Source organism: Patagioenas fasciata, chromosome 30, assembly GCF_037038585.1.
Source record: "Patagioenas fasciata isolate bPatFas1 chromosome 30, bPatFas1.hap1, whole genome shotgun sequence".
NCBI classification, from domain to species: domain Eukaryota; kingdom Metazoa; phylum Chordata; class Aves; order Columbiformes; family Columbidae; genus Patagioenas; species Patagioenas fasciata.
Genome location: NC_092549.1, coordinates 576,478 through 594,680, shown reverse-complemented (window position 1 = coordinate 594,680; position 18,203 = coordinate 576,478). Strand labels below are relative to the sequence as shown.

General features: G+C 46.9%; 1 pseudogene; it reads left to right on the top strand.

The window, feature by feature from the left end:
* The first annotated feature begins 4,555 nt into the window (after positions 1-4,555).
* LOC139825889 (ral guanine nucleotide dissociation stimulator-like 1) lies at positions 4,556-14,637 on the top strand (annotated as a pseudogene).
* The last annotated feature ends 3,566 nt before the right edge of the window (positions 14,638-18,203 follow it).

Below are 18,203 nucleotides of genomic sequence, written 5' to 3'. Positions count from 1 at the left end.
AACTTTTCTTGTTTTGTTAACTACAGAAACAGCTGTTGGGAGGGCAGGGAAAGGATGGACACGCGTCTCTCGAGTTAGAGGAGCCCTGACGGAAGAAAGAACCTGGAAAGTAACTCAAGAACCAGGGGAACTGAAATTGAAGTTGACACGGGATTGGTGATGTAACTACTATTAGTGTTATTGATGTGAATGCCCAGTATAAACGAAAATGAGAATGGCTTAATAGCTAAATGTGTTGAACCGAGTTGTATATGTAATTCTCATTTTATATCTGATGTTTAGGTTGTAAATGGACTGTGGTATAAGCATATCCACAAAGGGAACTTACCAACAGGATTGTATAAGAAATGTCTAAGAACACAAGATCAGGAAACCAGAGCTCGGTTGAGGATTCCAGTTGCCGCTGGAAGAATAGAAAAAGAATAGCGGAGAATGGTGGGAGGTATTTACTGAAGGGGTGAATGGGAATTTAGAGCCCACCAGTGATGAGGAGAACAGAGTGCAGACAGAGAAACCACATTCCGTGTTGCTCCTGTTGTTCCTGGGAAGTGAAGGCCAAGAGTTGGGAAACGATAAAAAGTCGCCACGCTAACGGTAAAAACAGGAAAGGCGGGGACACGGCCCTTGCTGCCGAGAAGATGACGAACTCGGCTGCGGCTGCAGCCTGGTCGGCCAGAGAGGCAGAGGGTGCAGAACCCTGGACCTGATCCCCTTGCTGGCAGTGGTGACTTATTGTTCCCAACTTAGCCTGGCCAATCCCTGTACCAAGTGCTACGAGCGTGTGAGAATAGGGAGACTAACCCAGTATGATCTACATTATCACGCTCCTATTAATTCTGGATGTTATGGTAGAACAAAATTGGAGAAGTGTGAAATCCAAGGGCAGGAATGATGGGTAGCAACTAACCTAGAGAAAGGCGGACTCGCTGTAGGCTCTGCCTCCTGCCCTAGGGGAGAACAGAGGATCTGTTTTACACAAGGTGGTGAGTGGGGCTATTCAGATGGAGGGGGAGTGCAAGATCAGTAGAAGGAGGAGTTAGTTAAGAGTGCCACTCAGGAATTAAAAGGAAAGCAAGAGCAACAGAAATTGGTACAGAACAGCAGTGATTGGTATGAGGAAATAAGGCAAAAAGACAAAGGATTACAATTACCGACAGCAGGGAAAAACCTGTTTATAGATCTTATGGAAAAGACAGCCCGAGAATTAAATGTCACCTCGTGCTGGATATGTGGGGGGTCTCAAATGACTGAATACGTTGGACGAACCCCTTGTCAGTTAGCGTTGAGGGCAAATTCGTCAAGTACCTCTATTCCTCCCACTTGGTGGCCAGGTCCACCTAATGGATATTGGTCTCGAAACTGTAGCCTGGTGGAAGAAAATAGGGTTCGTGATAGTATGTGCATTTCTGCGTTTACTGTTTGTGCCATGCATGATCCCGTGCTTTATTCAGTTACTACATTCAGCAGTCCAAGGCATGCAAATCTCAGCCATGCCTATCGATCCTGAAATGGCAGCAAAAGGAACGGGGTATAAATTAATGATTTTAGGCAGGTGCTGGCTAACTTTGAAGTCAAAGCCCGAATCAATGGGATAAAAAGCAAAAAGGGGAACTGTGAGAAATGCAGCTGTGGTTCGTGCTGAGAAGATGTTTAATGTTTACAGATATAACCAAATGGGGCACGGGCTCTGAACCTGGAAAAGGAAAAGGTGGTGAAGTTCTATGTAAAAAGTTAGGAAACTTGTTTATGAAGTTATATTGATAGAGGGAAATAACATTTTAAAGGGTTAACCAACTACATAGTAAGAGCCTACTAACGAACTAACACTTTAAGCCACAGAATGAATATCTAGTTCAGAACTGTATGTAAGCAATTGTGCTAGGAATCTTTAAAGGGCCAGGAGTAAAATCCCAGCGCGTGGTGCGTGTGCGTGAAGCAGCTCCGGGAGCGCTCGCCCCGGGCTCTGCCGCAGCACACGTTGTGTTCCACGCACAGTCTGATGCCCACGCTCCCGGCTCGGTCCGTCTGTCCCGCTCCCGGCGCCTTGTCCGGCTGAGCAAGGGCTCGGACTGCGGGCGGGCTGAGGGCGGGGCAAGGGGGCGCGCGCGGAGCGGCGGCGAGCTGCGATTGGCCGGCTGCGGGCGGCGCGTGCCGCCGCGAGGCCGCGTCCGGTCGCCGTGGTGCCGGCGGAGCCGTCGCCGCCGTTGGCGTGGGGGCGAGCGGTCGGTGCGAGAGAGAGCGGGAGTGCGGGGCTGGCGGAGCCGGCAGCAGCCCTGCCTGCGGACGCGGACACAGCGCCATGTGCGGGATCGGCTGCGGGCCCTGCTGCGGACGGGTATGAGCGAGCCGGGCCCCGCCGCCCGCCCTCCCCAGGTAAATTGTCCCTTTAGTGCTAAAAAATGTAATAGTTCTTTTTGCAGTTTCACTTCATAAAAGGGATTTGTGTAATGCTTTCTCATTTCTTAAAAGGCATGGCTAAAAAAAAGAGATTAAATTTGAAATATAGTGTGATATATCACACTGAGGAAGGAAAACCATGAGCCAGCACTGGGCCCTTGTGGCCAGGAAGCCAATGGTACCTGGGGTGGGTTAGAAGGGGGTGGTCAGTAGGTCAGAGAGGTTCTCCTGCCCCTCTGCTCTGCCCTGGGGAGACCACACCTGGAATCTTGTGTCCAGTTGTGGCCCCTCAGCTCCAGAAGGACAGGGAACTGCTGCAGAGAGTCCAGCGCAGCCACCAAGATGCTGGAGGGAGTGGAGCATCTCCCGTGTGAGGAAAGGCTGAGGGAGCTGGGGCTCTGGAGCTGGAGAAGAGGAGACTGAGGGGTGACCTCATTAATGTTTATAAATATGTAAAGGGTGAGTGTCAGGAGGATGGAGCCAGGCTCTTCTCAGTGACAACCAGTGACAGGACAAGGGGTGACGGGTACAAACTGAGACACAAAAGGTTCCTCTTAAATTTGACAAGAAACTTCTTCATGGTGAGGGTGTCAGAGCCTGGCCCAGGCTTCCCATGGGGGTTGTGGAGTCTCCTTCTCTGCAGACATTCAAACCCGCCTGGACACCTTCCTGTGGAACCTCAGCTGGGTGTTCCTGCTCCTGGATGAGCTTTCCAGGTCCCTTCCAACCCCTGACATTCTGGGATTCTGGGATTCTGTGAAAGGGTTATTAGACATTGGAACAGGCTGCCCATGGCAGCGGTGGGGTCACCATCCCTGGAGGGGTTTAAAAGGGACATAGATGAGGTCCTGAGGGACATGGGGCAGTGCCAGGGGTGGGTTGACGGTTGCACTCGATGGTCTCTTCCAACCAAAATGTTTCTATGATCCTATCTATTTTTTGCATTGTAATAGTGTCTGAATTTCAGGGTTCATGTGATCTTGTCCCGGTACTTTTGCAAGGACGTTAAAAGTAAATGTGTTGCTATCTGCAATTCAAAACTGTTTTTCCGTTGTTTTCTAACAGGCTCGGAACTTCCCCTTTCGGAACCTGTCTCTTTGGAGATGCTGGAGAAGACCAAGGAGGAGGACACCCAGGCAGAAGAGAGACGAGGAAGATGTGGAGTCTCTGCACAGCCTTGAGGAGACTCTGACCAAGCCAACCAAGGAAGAAGTGGAGAGCCCAGAGTGTACTGAGGAGACTCCAGAGCGCGTTGAGGAGACTCCAGAGCGCATTGAGCAGACTCTAAGCGAGACAAGAGAGGAAGATGTGGAGACTACAAGCAAGGTATCAGACAAAGACGCAGAGACTCCAGAGCGCGTTGAGAACGGTCTAAGCAAGGCAACAGAGGAAGACACAGAGACTGCAGAGTGCACAGAGGAGACTCCAAGCGAGCCAACTGAAGAAGACGTGGAGACTCCACAGAGCCTGGAAGAAAATGTGAGGAACCAACCTGGGGAAGACGTGGAGGTTCCACAGAGCGTTCAAGAGGCAAGTCACTGGTGCACAGACAGTTCTATATGACTTAGGGATATTTTAGAGTTAAAAGAGGTAAAAAAAAAACAGAAAAGCAACCCCCAAAAAAACCCCAAACCCCAGCTTCCCCAAACCAGGATTTGGTTGCACTGCACTCAAATCCTTTCTAATTGAGTTGTTGCTGTGCTTAAGGCTATGGTAGTCAGTAAAGCCCTGAAACTTTAATTATTCAAGTGGTATGTATGAAGAAAAAGCATTATGTGGTTGCAGGGGGACCAGTATATGTATTTCTGAAGTTAATTGTTACATCTGTTTTCAATTCTCTAGTGCTTTGCTCCTCAACATGTATCAGCATGTTAATACAGCGGCTGTTAGTGGTGGGGTTCAGGAGATCTGGACTCTCTGGTTTAATTCTTACCTCTTTCATTGACTTGTGCAGTAAGTTGTGCACTCAGCTCCTCTCTGCTTTCAGTTAAAAGCCCAAAAAGGCCCAGGTAACTGAAGGCAGCTAAAAAGTGGCAACTGAAGTGAGCGTTGTTGAGGTGTTGTGAGATCCTGGTGCTGGCATGCTGGTGTCTGCAGCCTGCGCTTGTGCAGGGACCATGTTCCTTTCTCTCTGACTTGTTTCTCTTGGCCCTTTTCCTGGCAGAGCACAACTGAGGATGGAGCTGAAGACGCACAAGAAGGAGCTGTTGACTGCGACAGCCTGAGAAGAGCGCAGATCCAGCAGACTGACAGCGAAGGAGCAAGATGGCTCGGGGTAAGTAAAGCTGGCATGGTGGCCAAGCCCCCAGCTGATCAAAGTGTCCTCACTTCATTGCAATCGGTGCAGCTGTGGCAGTTTGAGCCAGAGGGTCAGGAGGTGGGTAGAACTTTCATGTTATGTTGCGATGTTTCTACATTTTCTTCAGGATCCAAGGCAATAATATAAGAACTTGCTTTGGTGTAGTGTCCAGGTTGGTAGTATAGAGACTTTGAGTGGCAGATTTCCCATCTCTGCCTCCTGTTTTTACCGGGAGAAATAGCAGAAAGTATTTTTGACCTCCTGTACATTTTCCAGCTGATGGGAAGAGTTCTTAGTGATGCTGCATTTGTAGAGTGATTTGGAGGCTTTTCAGCTGAAAAGCGTTGGCTGGTAGTGGATGTGTCTGAGAGAAATGCAGCTCTAACTGAAAATTTCATAGAACCCGTGTTGAAAGGAATACAACTGGTTTTGTTCATTTTGAGTGAGTTGGGCTTTATTACCAATTCCTTTAAGTACTGAGAAGCTTGAAACCTTGCTTAGTATCTTCTTGTAGAGGTTGGAGTAAGTGAAGGAACTTAGATCTTTCATGCTGCAAGAAGTCTGACAAACCTTTCTTAAACTTCTGGATGCTAAGAAAGCATCCGGGGTTTTTGAATGGTTGGCCCTGTTATGAGAGAATGGTCAGTTTCAAAGGCAACCAGGAGATTACAGCTTAAGCACTGGAAACACTTGGCTGTTTCAATAAGAAATGTCTTGATTGTCCTCCAGTATTTGATACAGCATTTGGTGTTTGGAGAGCCCAAACCGACAAAATTGTTTAGTAACTAGAGATGGACTATTCCTGTGAAAAGGTGGAATGGAATCTGTGTTTCGTTGTGCAAGCTCTGTCGGGGCTCTGGCTTCTGTCTGAGTTTTGTGCTTTGTCTTTGTTTCCACTTTGTAGGCTGAAGGGGACCAGTTCCCTGCAGGACACACTGTCAGCCCGGACGAGACGTGCAACAGCAGGGCCCTGAAAGCTGGAACTTTGGAAAAGCTGGTGGAGACGCTTCCGACGGCCTTTGCCGATAATGACTTCACATACATCAGCATCTTCCTCTCCACGTACAGGGCCTTTGCTTCCACCAGCACAGTCCTGGAACTGCTCCTGGACAGGTGAGAGCCGGGACAGAATGGAAACTGAGCCGTCATTTATTATACACGACAGGGGGATGTTGACAGAAAAGAATCCTGCAAAATTCAGGATTTCAGCGTAAACACACCATGTGTAAATGCACGTTGCCCACATCCCAAATCTCATTAAAGCTTAAGCGCCAGGTGGGGAAAGTGTGCGTGGTCTGACCGCTAAGGAACCAAACTGGGACCGACACAAGAAAACCAATACAGCTTGTCCCTTAAAAAAAGACCAGTGCACGGGGGATATGTGCAAACCCTTCATCTCTGCCGCAGCTTCCCCAGCCACGGTGGAATTGTCCAGCATGAAGCCCTTGTCTTCATGCCAATTGTATATGAATATGCCAATATCTATATGTTTATGCCAATTGTATATGGATTACGCTGTTTGGGTTGCTCAGTAGAGGTTCCTCTAAACAGCCATCTCATTTTTTCAGATACGGAAACCTGGAGATCTCGGGCTCTGAAGAACATGGAACCCAGAATTCCCCCGGATCCAGCACAGTGCTCAGGACGTAAGTTTGGTTTTGCAGCGCCCAGCGAGCCCCAGTCAGGGTTCGGTGCTGGAGCGGGACGTGGGCAGCAGAGCTGTTGTTTCATTTGACAATTCACAGCCCTGTTTGCTTCAAGGAGCTTGTGTAAAGGCCAAGTATCAGCTGTCTCATAACACATCCAATAATACAACGCAGAGAAAATATGAATGACTGCGCTGGTTTCTCAAGGTGTAATTGAAGAAGCAGCCTTTAGTTTCCTATGAAGTATTATCTTAATAATATTTCTTGCCTAAAAAGAACAAATTAAATTCTGTGCTCACAGAAGTGTCCATACTGCCCTCACGTGGGGGATGAATGTCTCAGTGTTCCTGTTGTTATATTAGGTACAGATCCATGCGATTGCATCAATACCTGCTGCATACAACCCATGTGTTCTCTCTGAATTTGCTCACAGTGCGATGGCATCGATTTTACAAGCCTGGCTCGACCAATGTGCCGACGATTTCCGAGAGCCGCCCGACTACGTGTGTCTGCAGAAGGTGCTGAGTTATCTGAAGAAGAACATGCCCGGCTCTGGCCCGGAGAAGAGGGCGCAGAACCTCCTGGAGCAGTTCCAGAAAGAAGAATGGGAGAATGATGGTAAAGTACCTTTCTCTGCTGTCTGTGTGTTCTCCCAGCGTCAAGCCTGACACATCCCCTTATCCAGAGCACAAAGCTTCCTGTGCCGTGAGCCGAAAAGTCGTAAGAGCTCACGTGGTATGTGAATGAGTACTGGAATCAACTTCCAGCCTTAGTAGGCAGACTGAGTTCTGCTACATGCATTTTTCTCACGTTACCTGCGTGTTTTTCAGACCCCGTTGGCTCTGGAGCGCATAACGGTAGGACTGGTGTGCAGAAAAGGCCCAGGTTTAGACTTAGTGCTGCGGCAGCCAAGGCTGCTGATCAATTCTGTACAGCCCTGCAGCCCTGAATCCAGCTCTGGTTTAGTGCCGAGTCCAGCCCAGGGCGTCTGGGGGCCTGTCCTGAAGCTGCTGGAGCCACGATTGGTTTCGTATATTTTGCATTACTTTCTCTCCTCATCAGTAGTACTAGCAAAGCACGTTTTAACTTTCCAACTGGTCTCTCTCCCTTCTCCTCCTCTTCCCTTGAAACGTGGACATAAGAGCATTCTCAGCGTAATATTTTGGGAGTATAATTGCAGTCTTGTCTCTTTGCAGTTCAGCTGTTTTTCAGAGTATAGAATGCGTAAATGCTGACAAGCAGATTATCAAAGTTCTGCAGTGTTAATAAGGAGTTGTTGTGGGGGGGTTGGTGGGTTTGTTCTTTCCAAAGAATGGTTAGTGAATGGGTTAAGGCACTTCTCAGCTAAGAGACCCTGAACAGCTCAGTTCTCCCTATTTCTTTTTCTTCTACCTTCTCTTTGCCCATTTAATCTTCTGGACCTTCTCTATCTCCCTAAAATATGCAGCACGGTGAGGCCGTTACCCCAGGCAGGTCCCTTTGCATGTTCTGTTCTTCTATGTAGTGATTTTCCAAATACCTGCTTTGATTACTTGTTTTCTGTATAAATTCACTGACTCGTGTTTTCCCCGCTGGCCAGACGCGTTCCACAGCCTTTCTCCCTGCACCCCGGACGAGGAAGAGGAACTGGAGATCAGCGGCCCAGAAGAATTCTCGCTGTCCCAAGAAGACCTGGTGGCAGAACAGCTGACATACATGGATGCGGTATGTAGATCATAGGTATTACTTGAAATGCTCGGGGAAAGAGTTCTGGGCTTCTCATTGTTTGTTTGTTTGTTTTTTAACTTATATCGGTGTAAGTCTGTTGTTCCAGAACCGCTCTGTTGCTGGGACACAGAGCGCAGCTCTGCTTGGTTATCCAGACTTGCTTCATTGATTGGGCTTTTCCTTCAGTTCTTCTGAAGGTGTTTGTCATTTTGTTATACAGTGTGGATGTAGACTGTGTGGCCTCTTTTGCAAAGTTTAGCATTTGACCCCTCAGAAATAGCGTATTTTGACTGTATCTTAGGCTACCTCACCTGAAGATGTAGAAGTACTTTGTAACTGTAGAGCTCCGATTTGGCTTATTTGTATCGATCTCTTTCAAAAGTATCATGATATAGAAATCTTTCCCCCTGGTAATGTAAGTGATAGAAAGGTGTCTTTTATTTTTCCAGGACAGTTTAGCTGACAGTTCTTTTAGGGCGTCAGGCCTAAAGAGTTATACCAAAGTGTATATTTTAAACTGGAGAGAAAACCAATATTTCCCTTTTAATACCATACTGGATTCAGCTGCAGTTTGTACTGTAACCGTGCATTTCTTGCTGTGGGCAGTAGCGCTCCAGGCTGAGTTGGACACCTCTGTTTCCCTCTAGACACTCTTCCAGAACGTTGTGCCCCACCACTGCCTGGGCTGCATCTGGTCCCGAAGGGACAAGAAAGAGAACAAACAGCTGGCACAGAGCATCAGAGCCACCATCTCGCAGTTCAACGCCGTCACCAACTGCGTGCTCAGCACCATCCTGGAGAGCAAAGAATTAAAGACACAGCCAAGAGCGAAGATCTTGGAGAAGTGGATCCGTATCGGACGTGTAAAGCGTTTATTCGCGACTGTTTAACGTTCCTTGTGCGGGTGCCGTGGAGCTGGGAGGGGACAGGGGGGTTGTAGCGGGGAGTGATATTTTTGATGCTCAGTATTTGTAGAGCTGCCCGCTTAGCAGGGAGAATGTGCAGCAAGCAGGACACGGGGCAGACAGAAGAGCGCTGACTATTGGTGATGCTGACGTTTAACGCTCCTGTGTTTCTAACCGCTCCTTTCACAGCAATGTAGGATCCTGAACAACTTTTCGTCTCTGAAGGCCATCGTTTCCGCCTTGCAGTCCACCTCGGTTTATCGCCTGAAGAAGACCTGGGCCTGCGTTCCAAAGTAAGGCTGTGCAGTGTGTCACTGGATGTGTTTTGGTGCTTTTATCTTTTCTGTGCCCAACTGTTAACGATTCTTGAGAAAAAAATTGTCCCCTGATCTGATTCAGAGTGCTTACAAACAACTTAAATCATTTAATCTTTTCCTGTACAGGGACACAATGCTGATGTTCGAAGAGCTTTGCGAAATCTTCTCCGACTGTGACAACTTTGCGACGAGCAGGGAGCTGCTGCTGAAGGTGGGAATGAGCTTGAGTTGCCAGGTTGTGATCTCACCCAAAGCGGAGCTCAGCCCTGTTCCTGACCAATGAGCTCCCGTATGCGGTGCTTTGGGGAAGACGGGTCTGTAAATCCCGGCTTTTCTGCCGGGGCGAGAGGTGCCGCACAGCGAGATTTGACGCAGAGGAGTTACGAATGAGCACTTTGGCTTATATACCGCTCTGTGCAGACATGAACCGCTGGCTGAGATACCAAGGATGATGTCGTGAAAGCATCATTTACAAGAGCGCTGTTTGGTGAAGCAGACTAGTTGTATTTTGTTTGCTTCCACAGGAGTATTCTAATTAGTATAATTATGACTTCTCAGTCAATTAATCCACCATTGCTCTGACCGTTTGCAGGGAGTCACACAAGGCACGGTACCTTACCTGGGTACCTTCCTCACTGACCTCGTCATGCTGGACACAGCCCTTCAGGACTATCTCGAGGTAATTTGGGGCAATTTTTGGAATCCTAAATCTCCTCCCTCCCTTGCAGACACTGTGTCTGCTCCTGCATCTTCCACTGGGTGCTAGTGCAGTTCTTAAAAAGAGAGGAATGTATTTAACAAATAGACTCAGGTACACGAGTGCTGTGGCTTATCCTAGAGCTGGAAACGGGTCTTTGTAGAGGCCTTTGGTCAGGGCAGCTCTGGCCTGTCCCTTGGTGTCGCTACTTCATCCTGTTCATCCTGTTTGTGATCAACTCCAGCCGAGCCTGTGCTCTTCTCCTCCGATCCCTTCTCTGTCCTTCCAACAGGGCGGCCTGATCAATTTTGAGAAGCGGCGAAGGGTAAGTGGAACGGTGACTGTTCTGTGATCGTTAGTGCCTGACGCTCTCTGCTAGAGCGTTCTCTTGGCGAGGCCTGTTGTCTTTGCTGGGCGTATCCAACAGCCGCTCACGTTACTCAGAGGGTGAGGAAGGAGCAGTCCCCGGCACGCTGTGAACCTCTGCCGGGCTGTGCGGGGCGGCGCGGGAAGAGAAATTCCTTTTAGATGCGGGCAGCAGGGGAAGAGGAGCCGCAGGGCACTCGCTGCCGCGGGAGTTACGTCTGGGGCACGTTCCCCCCGTTTGGTGTTCACGGGAACACGTTACACGAGCGTGTTCTGTGTGCTGGGAGCGCATCAGACCTGCTGGCGTGAGACCTTTGCTGGCCACAAGATGCAGTCTGTGACCATCTTCCTTGTGCTGCAGTAAATAGTTGTGGGTCAAAGGTGCAGAGAGCGAAGCGGGTACCTGGGACCGAGAAATCAAGGCTGAGCGTTGCCTTCCAGCCTGAGCCTTGTTGGTCAGAGATCAGTAGGAGCGAAGGTGCCGGGGTTTCCTCTGTCCGAGGGCAGTTTGTCCTGGATCTGTTGCTGCGTGTATTTAGTGTATTAACGAGACTGGCTTGATTTTTCTAATTAGAATTCCTATTTTATTATTTGTTTTCTTAGGAGTTTGAAGTAATCGCACAAATGAAGCTGTTGCAGTCCTCATGTAACAGCTATTGCGTGACAGGAGATGAGAAATTCGTGCAGTGGTTTAGGAGGCAGCGGCATTGAAGTGATGAGGAGAGGTAGGGTCTCAGCCCAGCTGGCGAAGCAGCTTTTCTTCCCCCGCAGGCAGGTTCAGGTTCTCTCAGCCTTGAGCTCTGCGCTGCCAGGAGCTGCTCCCGGAGAGTGGAAATACACACGCACAGAGCTGCGCTCCTCCTCGTGGGGATGAACCCTCTGGGACGTGGGAGTGACCCAGGGCTTCTCAGATATGGCCACTTTGAGATATTTAACTAACGGTATTGCCTGTTCTGCAGTTTCCGTCTGTCACGTGAAATCGAAGGAGCAGCTCCTGACCAGAGCACCGCAGCGGGCAGAGCTCAGAAGAGCGTGGTGAAGAGATTCAGCCTGTGAGTACAACGGGGAGGGGGTTTGGTGTGTGAATATGAACTGGAATAAATCAAACACCAGCTGACAAACCTGGCTGGGGATCCAGAGCACTGCAGTGCTGCGAGGAGACACCGCCAGCTAGAAATACGTATTGCTGTTGTCTCTTTCTATTGGTGTAAGTAGCCATGAGGGTTATCGACTAAAGACTTCAGAAATAACTCTACGGTGTCAGACAAAGGAACGATTTTAGTGCTGGATTATAAATTCAATTCAAATTTGCAGCAGCAAAACAGAGCAAATAAGGATAGAGTCTAATTTGCTATACACACACAAACAATAGGCCACTCGAGATAGGAAAACACAACAGCAGGTCAGATTGTTGAAGCAAGTGACAGCTGTGCTCAGCCCAGCTCTGTTGTGCTTTCTTTTCTCCCCTAGGCCGTTCCTGGGCTTGGGGGTGAGCGCCCTCAGCACCCCCGTCAACGCGCAGCCCAAACCTGCTCCAGGTGGGAGCTCTGGGGACAGCACCGTCACCATCGTCCCTCCCACCGACACTGCTGAGGAGCCTCAGCACAAGGTAGGGCCCGGGCCCTGTGTTCAGCACAAACAGCCTGTGCGAGGCTGCTGACGCTGCCGGCGGCCCCAGGCGCTTGCCCAAGCCTGTGGATCTTGACTGGAGCGTTGCTGGCAGTGGAATGGAGGGACCTGAGCTCTGGGAAAGGCGATTTTGGGGGGAGGGCTCATGTACATCAGCCCAGCCTAATTCTGGGGCAGGCAGAGCAGCTGAGCAAGTGAGAAGCAGGTGAGGTCAGAGCTCACCAGCCCTGTGGTTTGACCTGCCAGGAACTGCCCAGACCAAGCCTGGGCTGGGCTGGGTTCCGTTCCCAGGGAGCTTTGTCCTGCAGACTCTGCTCTCTTGACCTAAGCTGCCTTAACTGGGTTGCCGAAGCCCTTGTTAAGGCTGTTGTGCTGAAGAGTGTCATCTTTAGCTTTTGGATCTTTGAAATTCAATGGTAATGAATGTGTTTGATCTCGTCTCCCCCCTTGCTGCCATCTGATGACAAGTGCTCCAAGAAGTGCCCCGGCCCCGTGACTCCCGTTCCATCAAAAGAAGTGCCGCCAGTCCTGCCAGTCTACAACCAGCAGAGCGGAGAGAGCTGCGTCATCCGCACCAGCGTAGAAGAGGACAGAAGCGGCAACATCTACAGGAGCATCCTGGTGAGCGGTGGGAACAGCAAAGCGCTGTTACTGTGGGTGGTGTTTTCACCCCAGGTGACTTGAATGGTGCTTTTAGTTTCGGAAACACCTATTCCCCGATCAGACCTCCTTGACAGGGAACGTGACCGATGTTACAAATCAAAACATGTGGAGCAGGGGATGAATGAGAGGTTTGCAAAGAGCATCTCTCAAGGTTTCTGGCTTTGAAATTGAAGCTTGTATTTGATCAACAATGCCAAGGGAAGCACTCTGAGCAAGTGCCGGCTTTGCTGCCCCTGCTCTTCTGCCAGCGCCGGCTGTTGTGTGTCCAGCTCAGCACTGGGGTGTGTGAGCTGTGACACAAGGTGCCCCTTCCCCAGCAAACCCAGCTCCAAGGCCCAGAATCTTTGCAGGACATCGCAGAAAGTGTTTAGCAGGGGAGACTGTGGATTAATGGATGTCTGCAAACAGCAGCTGGGGCAGCTCTTGCTGCGGATTCGATGGCTGCTGAGAACAAGGTCTCACCTCTCCGAGCGGTTGCTCAGGAGAGCAGAGGCTGTGATTCCCTGCTGCATTTCTAGAGCAGTGTCTGTTGTCTTGAACTAACTCCACCCCCAGGTGTCGCAAAGAGCGTGTTTTAGCGTCTGGCAGAATCTGCGACTTGGTTACCAAGCGACTCCTTGCAACTCCCTCTTTGCAGCTGAGTAACCAAGAGAAGGCTCCTGCTGTCACCCAGCGAGCCATGGAGAAGCACAACCTGCAGTCTGGCTCGGCCGAGGATTACGAGCTGGTCCAGATCATCTCCGAGGACAAAGGTGGGGAAGCAGAACTCTGCTGCTGCTGCTGCTGGAAGAGCTCTGCTGCATTTTGCCGGCCAGAGTAACATGCGAAGCGACGTCAGAAACGCCATCGCCACGTTGTCCCAGCTGCCGGTGAGAATAAACCCCCAACGCTGAGTGGGGCGCCCATGAACGCTCGCTCTGCTCCCTCTCTTGCAGAGCTGGCGATCCCACCCAAGGCGAACGTGTTCTACGCCATGAGCACCCAGGGCAACTTCGACTGCATCCTGAGAAGAAAAGCTGCAGCACAGGAGGAGCCCGCACTTCATGGGTTGTAATGGCTGAGCTCTGGATAGGATTTACTGTTTATATTATAAGTATGTAAACTTTTTTCCCCCCAGTTTTAGTCTGGAGTTCATGTATTTTAATATGTGACCTGTATATAATGTTTGAGCTTTGTATCATATTTAATATTTCTATAACGAGTATATTAACTTTTTTCCAGTTTTTGTCTGCAGTTAATGTATTTTAATACTCGATGTGTTTATCATATTTAATCTTTCCATACTTCTACAGAAACCTTCAATATTATATCATCTTTTTTCTACTGATGTCTGCTTGGAGTTACTATATTTAAATAGCTTAGCTTTATAGAATATTTTAGCTTGTATAATATTCAGTATTCACAGAATAAGTACGTAAACTTTTTTCCACTAATTTCTCCTTGGAGTTAATATATTGAAATGGTTTAGCTGTATCTCGTATTTGAGCTTTATTTAATATTTTTTATTTAACATACTGATATTTAATATTTATGTGATATGTTTATTTAATGTACTAATGTTTAATATTTATTTAATATGTTTATTTAATGTACTAATATTTAATATTTATTTACTATGTACATAGACCTTCCCCAATAATTATTTTCTGGAGTGGATATATTTTATTATTAAATCTTTATATAATATTTGATCCTTGTATAATATTTAATATTGATATGATAAGTATATCAACTTTTTTCAACCCATTTTTGTCTGGAGTTAATGTATTTTAATGTTTCTTCTGTAGATAGTGTTTGAGCTTTATATCACATATCTAGAGATGCATATAAAATAAATAGAGAAACTTTCTTCCACCCTTTTTTTCTGGAGTTAATAGATACTAATAACTGAGCTTTATAGAACACATCATCTTTATTTAATATTTATAGAATAAATACTTGAACTTTTTTCCACCAATTCTTGTCTGGCATTAAAATATTCTAATATTTGATCCCTATGTCATATTCAATCTTTACATAGATGAAACATCTCTATCATAAATACGTCACTTTTTTCCACTAATTCTTCTCTTGAGTTAATATATATTAAGATTTGAGCTTTTATATCATACATAATCTTTATTTAATACATAATCTTTATTTACATAAGAAATCTGTGAACTTTTTTCCCCCACCAATTCTTGTCTGGCGTTAAAATATTTTAATATTTGATCCTTATGTAGTATTTAGTTTTTATAGATATGTAACATTTCTATCATAAATACGTAACTTTTTTCAACTAATTTTTGTTGGAGTTAATATAGTTTAATATTTGATCTTTATATCATATTTAATCTCTATATATTATTTAATGTTTCTATAAAAATACGTAAACATTTTTCCAGTATTTTTTGATCTGGAGTTACTAGGATTAATATTTAAGCTTTATATAACACATCATCTTTATTTAATATTTATATAATAAATACTTGAACTTTATTCCACCAATTCTCGTCTGGAGTTAGTAGATTTTAGTGTTTGATCTCTAGATAATATTTGATCTTTATATGATATTTAATCTTCATATAATATTGAATGTTTCTATAATAAATAGATTAACTTTTGACCACTAATTTGTGTCTGGAGTTAATATATTTTAATGTTTGATTTTGTATTCTATTTAATCTTTAGTTAATATTTAATACTTATATAATAAATATGCAAACGTTGTCTGGAGTTAGTAGATTTTAATGTTTGATCTTTAGATCATGTTTGAGCTTTGTATAATATTTAATGTATCTATAATAAATAGATGAACTTTTTAACACTATTTTGTGTCTGGAGCGAATGTATTTAAATATTTGATCTCGTGTAACATTCCATCTCTCTATAACCTTTAATGTTTCTATGATAAATACGTCAACTCTTCCCGCTCATCAGTGTCTCGTTCATCTCTTTTCCTCTCTGAGACTGCACCGCGGTCTGAGAGTTTCCACCTTTTCCCCGTTGTCTCCATCACGGCATTTGTTGCTCCTGGCAAAAAGACGACCCCGAATTTAAGCTGCCTCTTGCGTTCTGGTTGTACTTCAACTGCCCGGGGAGCCAGCACACTGTTGTCAGGTTGTCAGGTTCTGGTGACAGCCTTAGAACCGGTGACGTGCACCAACCCTGCCTGTGACCTTGGTGTGAGCAGCTCCACTTGCTCCTCACCCTGGGGAAACTGCTCCTGGCTCCGGGTCTGTCACCCTCGCTGCGGGGTCTGCACCAGCCGGGGCTCCGGGGGCTTCGCTCTCGTGCTCCACAGCAGAGGACAAACCCCACGCTCACAGGAGAACACAATAACTCATGGAGCAGCTGAGCTTCACAGCAAAGGGGAAAAAGAGCAGAAAAAGAGCAGAACAGCGGAGAAGGGTTTGCACTGGCTCCTGCCTTCCCAAAACACAGTCAGTGCTGAGCAGGGAAAGCCCGGACAGCACCAGCCCAGGAGCTGAAAGCACAAGTGCGGTCACCTGCTGAAGTGAAGGGTGTTTGGGGTTGCACTGGGAAGCAGTTTTAGTCCTTCTGGGTGAGCAGCCTGGGTGGTGCTCACCGCATTGGGAAGAAGAAACCCAAAAGAACAAACAAGTAGAATTTCTGGTAGATATGGGGGCAACACTAATGAAAACCTGGATAGAAGAAACTCCAACCCCATGATGGGAGGGACCTTTTCTTGTTTTGTTAACTACAGAAACAGCTGTTGGGAGGGCAGGGAAAGGATGGACACGCGTCTCTCGAGTTAGAGGAGCCCTGACGGAAGAAAGAACCTTGAAAGTATCTCAAGAACCGGGCAAACTGAAATTGAAGTTGACACGGGATTGGTGATGTAACTACTATTAGTGTTATTGATGTGAATGCCCAGTATAAACGAAAATGAGAATGGCTTAATAGCTAAATGTGTTGAACCGAGTTGTATATGTAATTCTCATTTTATATCTGATGTTTAGGTTGTAAATGGACTGTGGTATAAGCATATCCACAAAGGGAACTTACCGACAGGATTGTGTAAGAAATGTCTAAGAACAGAAGATAAGGAAACCAGAGCTCGGTTGAGGATTCCAGTTGCCGCTGGAAGAATAGAAAAAGAATAGCGGAGAATGGTGGGAGGTATTTACGGAAGGGGTGAATGGGAATTTAGAGCCCACCAGTGATGAGGAGAACAGAGTGCAGAAAGAGAAACCACATTCCGTGTTGCTCCTGTTGTTCCTGGGAAGTGAAGGCCAAGAGTTGGGAAACGATAAAAAGTCGCCACGCTAACGGTAAAAACAGGAAAGGCGGGGACACGGCCCTTGCTGCCGAGAAGATGACGAACTCGGCTGCGGCTGCAGCCTGCTCGGCCAGAGAGGCAGAGGGTGCAGAACCCTGGACCTGATCCCCTTGCTGGCAGTGGTGACTTATTGTTCCTAGCTTAGCCTGGCCAATCCCTGTACCAAGTGCTACGAGCGTGTGAGAATAGGGAGACTAACCCAGCATGTTCTACATTATCACGCTCCTATTAATTCTGGATGTTATGGTAGAACAAAATTGGAGAAGTGTGAAATCCAAGGGCAGGAATGATGGGTAGCAACTAACCTAGAGAAAGGTGGACTCGCTGTAGGCTCTGCCTCCTGCCCTAGGGGAGAACAGAGCATCTGTTTTACACAAGGTGGTGAGTGGGGCTATTCAGATGGAGGGGGAGTGCAAGATCAGTAGAAGGAGGAGTTAGTTAAGAGTGCCACTCAGGAATTAAAAGGAAAGCAAGAGCAACAGAAATTGGTACAGAACAGCAGTGATTGGTATGAGGAAATAAGGCAAAAAGACAAAGGATTACAATTACCGACAGCAGGGAAAAACCTGTTTATAGATCTTATGGAAAAGACAGCCCGAGAATTAAATGTCACCTCGTGCTGGATATGTGGGGGGTCTCAAATGACTGAATACGTTGGACGAACCCCTTGTCAGTTAGCGTTGAGGGCAAATTCGTCAAGTACCTCTATTCCTCCCACTTGGTGGCCAGGTCCACCTAATGGATATTGGTCTCGAAACTGTAGCCTGGTGGAAGAAAATAGGGTTCGTGATAGTATGTGCATTTCTGCGTTTACTGTTTGTGCCATGCATGATCCCGTGCTTTATTCAGTTACTACATTCAGCAGTCCAAGGCATGCAAATCTCAGCCATGCCTATCGATCCTGAAATGGCAGCAAAAGGAACGGGGTATAAATTAATGATTTTAGGCAGGTGCTGGCTAACTTTGAAGTCAAAGCACGAATCAATGGGATAAAAAGCAAAAAGGGGAACTGTGAGAAATGCAGCTGTGGTTCGTGCTGAGAAGATGTTTAATGTTTACAGATATAACCAAATGGGGCACGGGCTCTGAACCTGGAAAAGGAAAAGGTGGTGAAGTTCTATGTAAAAAGTTAGGAAACTTGTTTATGAAGTTATATTGATAGAGGGAAATAACATTTTAAAGGGTTAACCAACTACATAGTAAGAGCCTACTAACGAACTAACACTTTAAGCCACAGAATGAATATCTAGTTCAGAACTGTATGTAAGCAATTGTGCTAGGAATCTTTAAAGGGC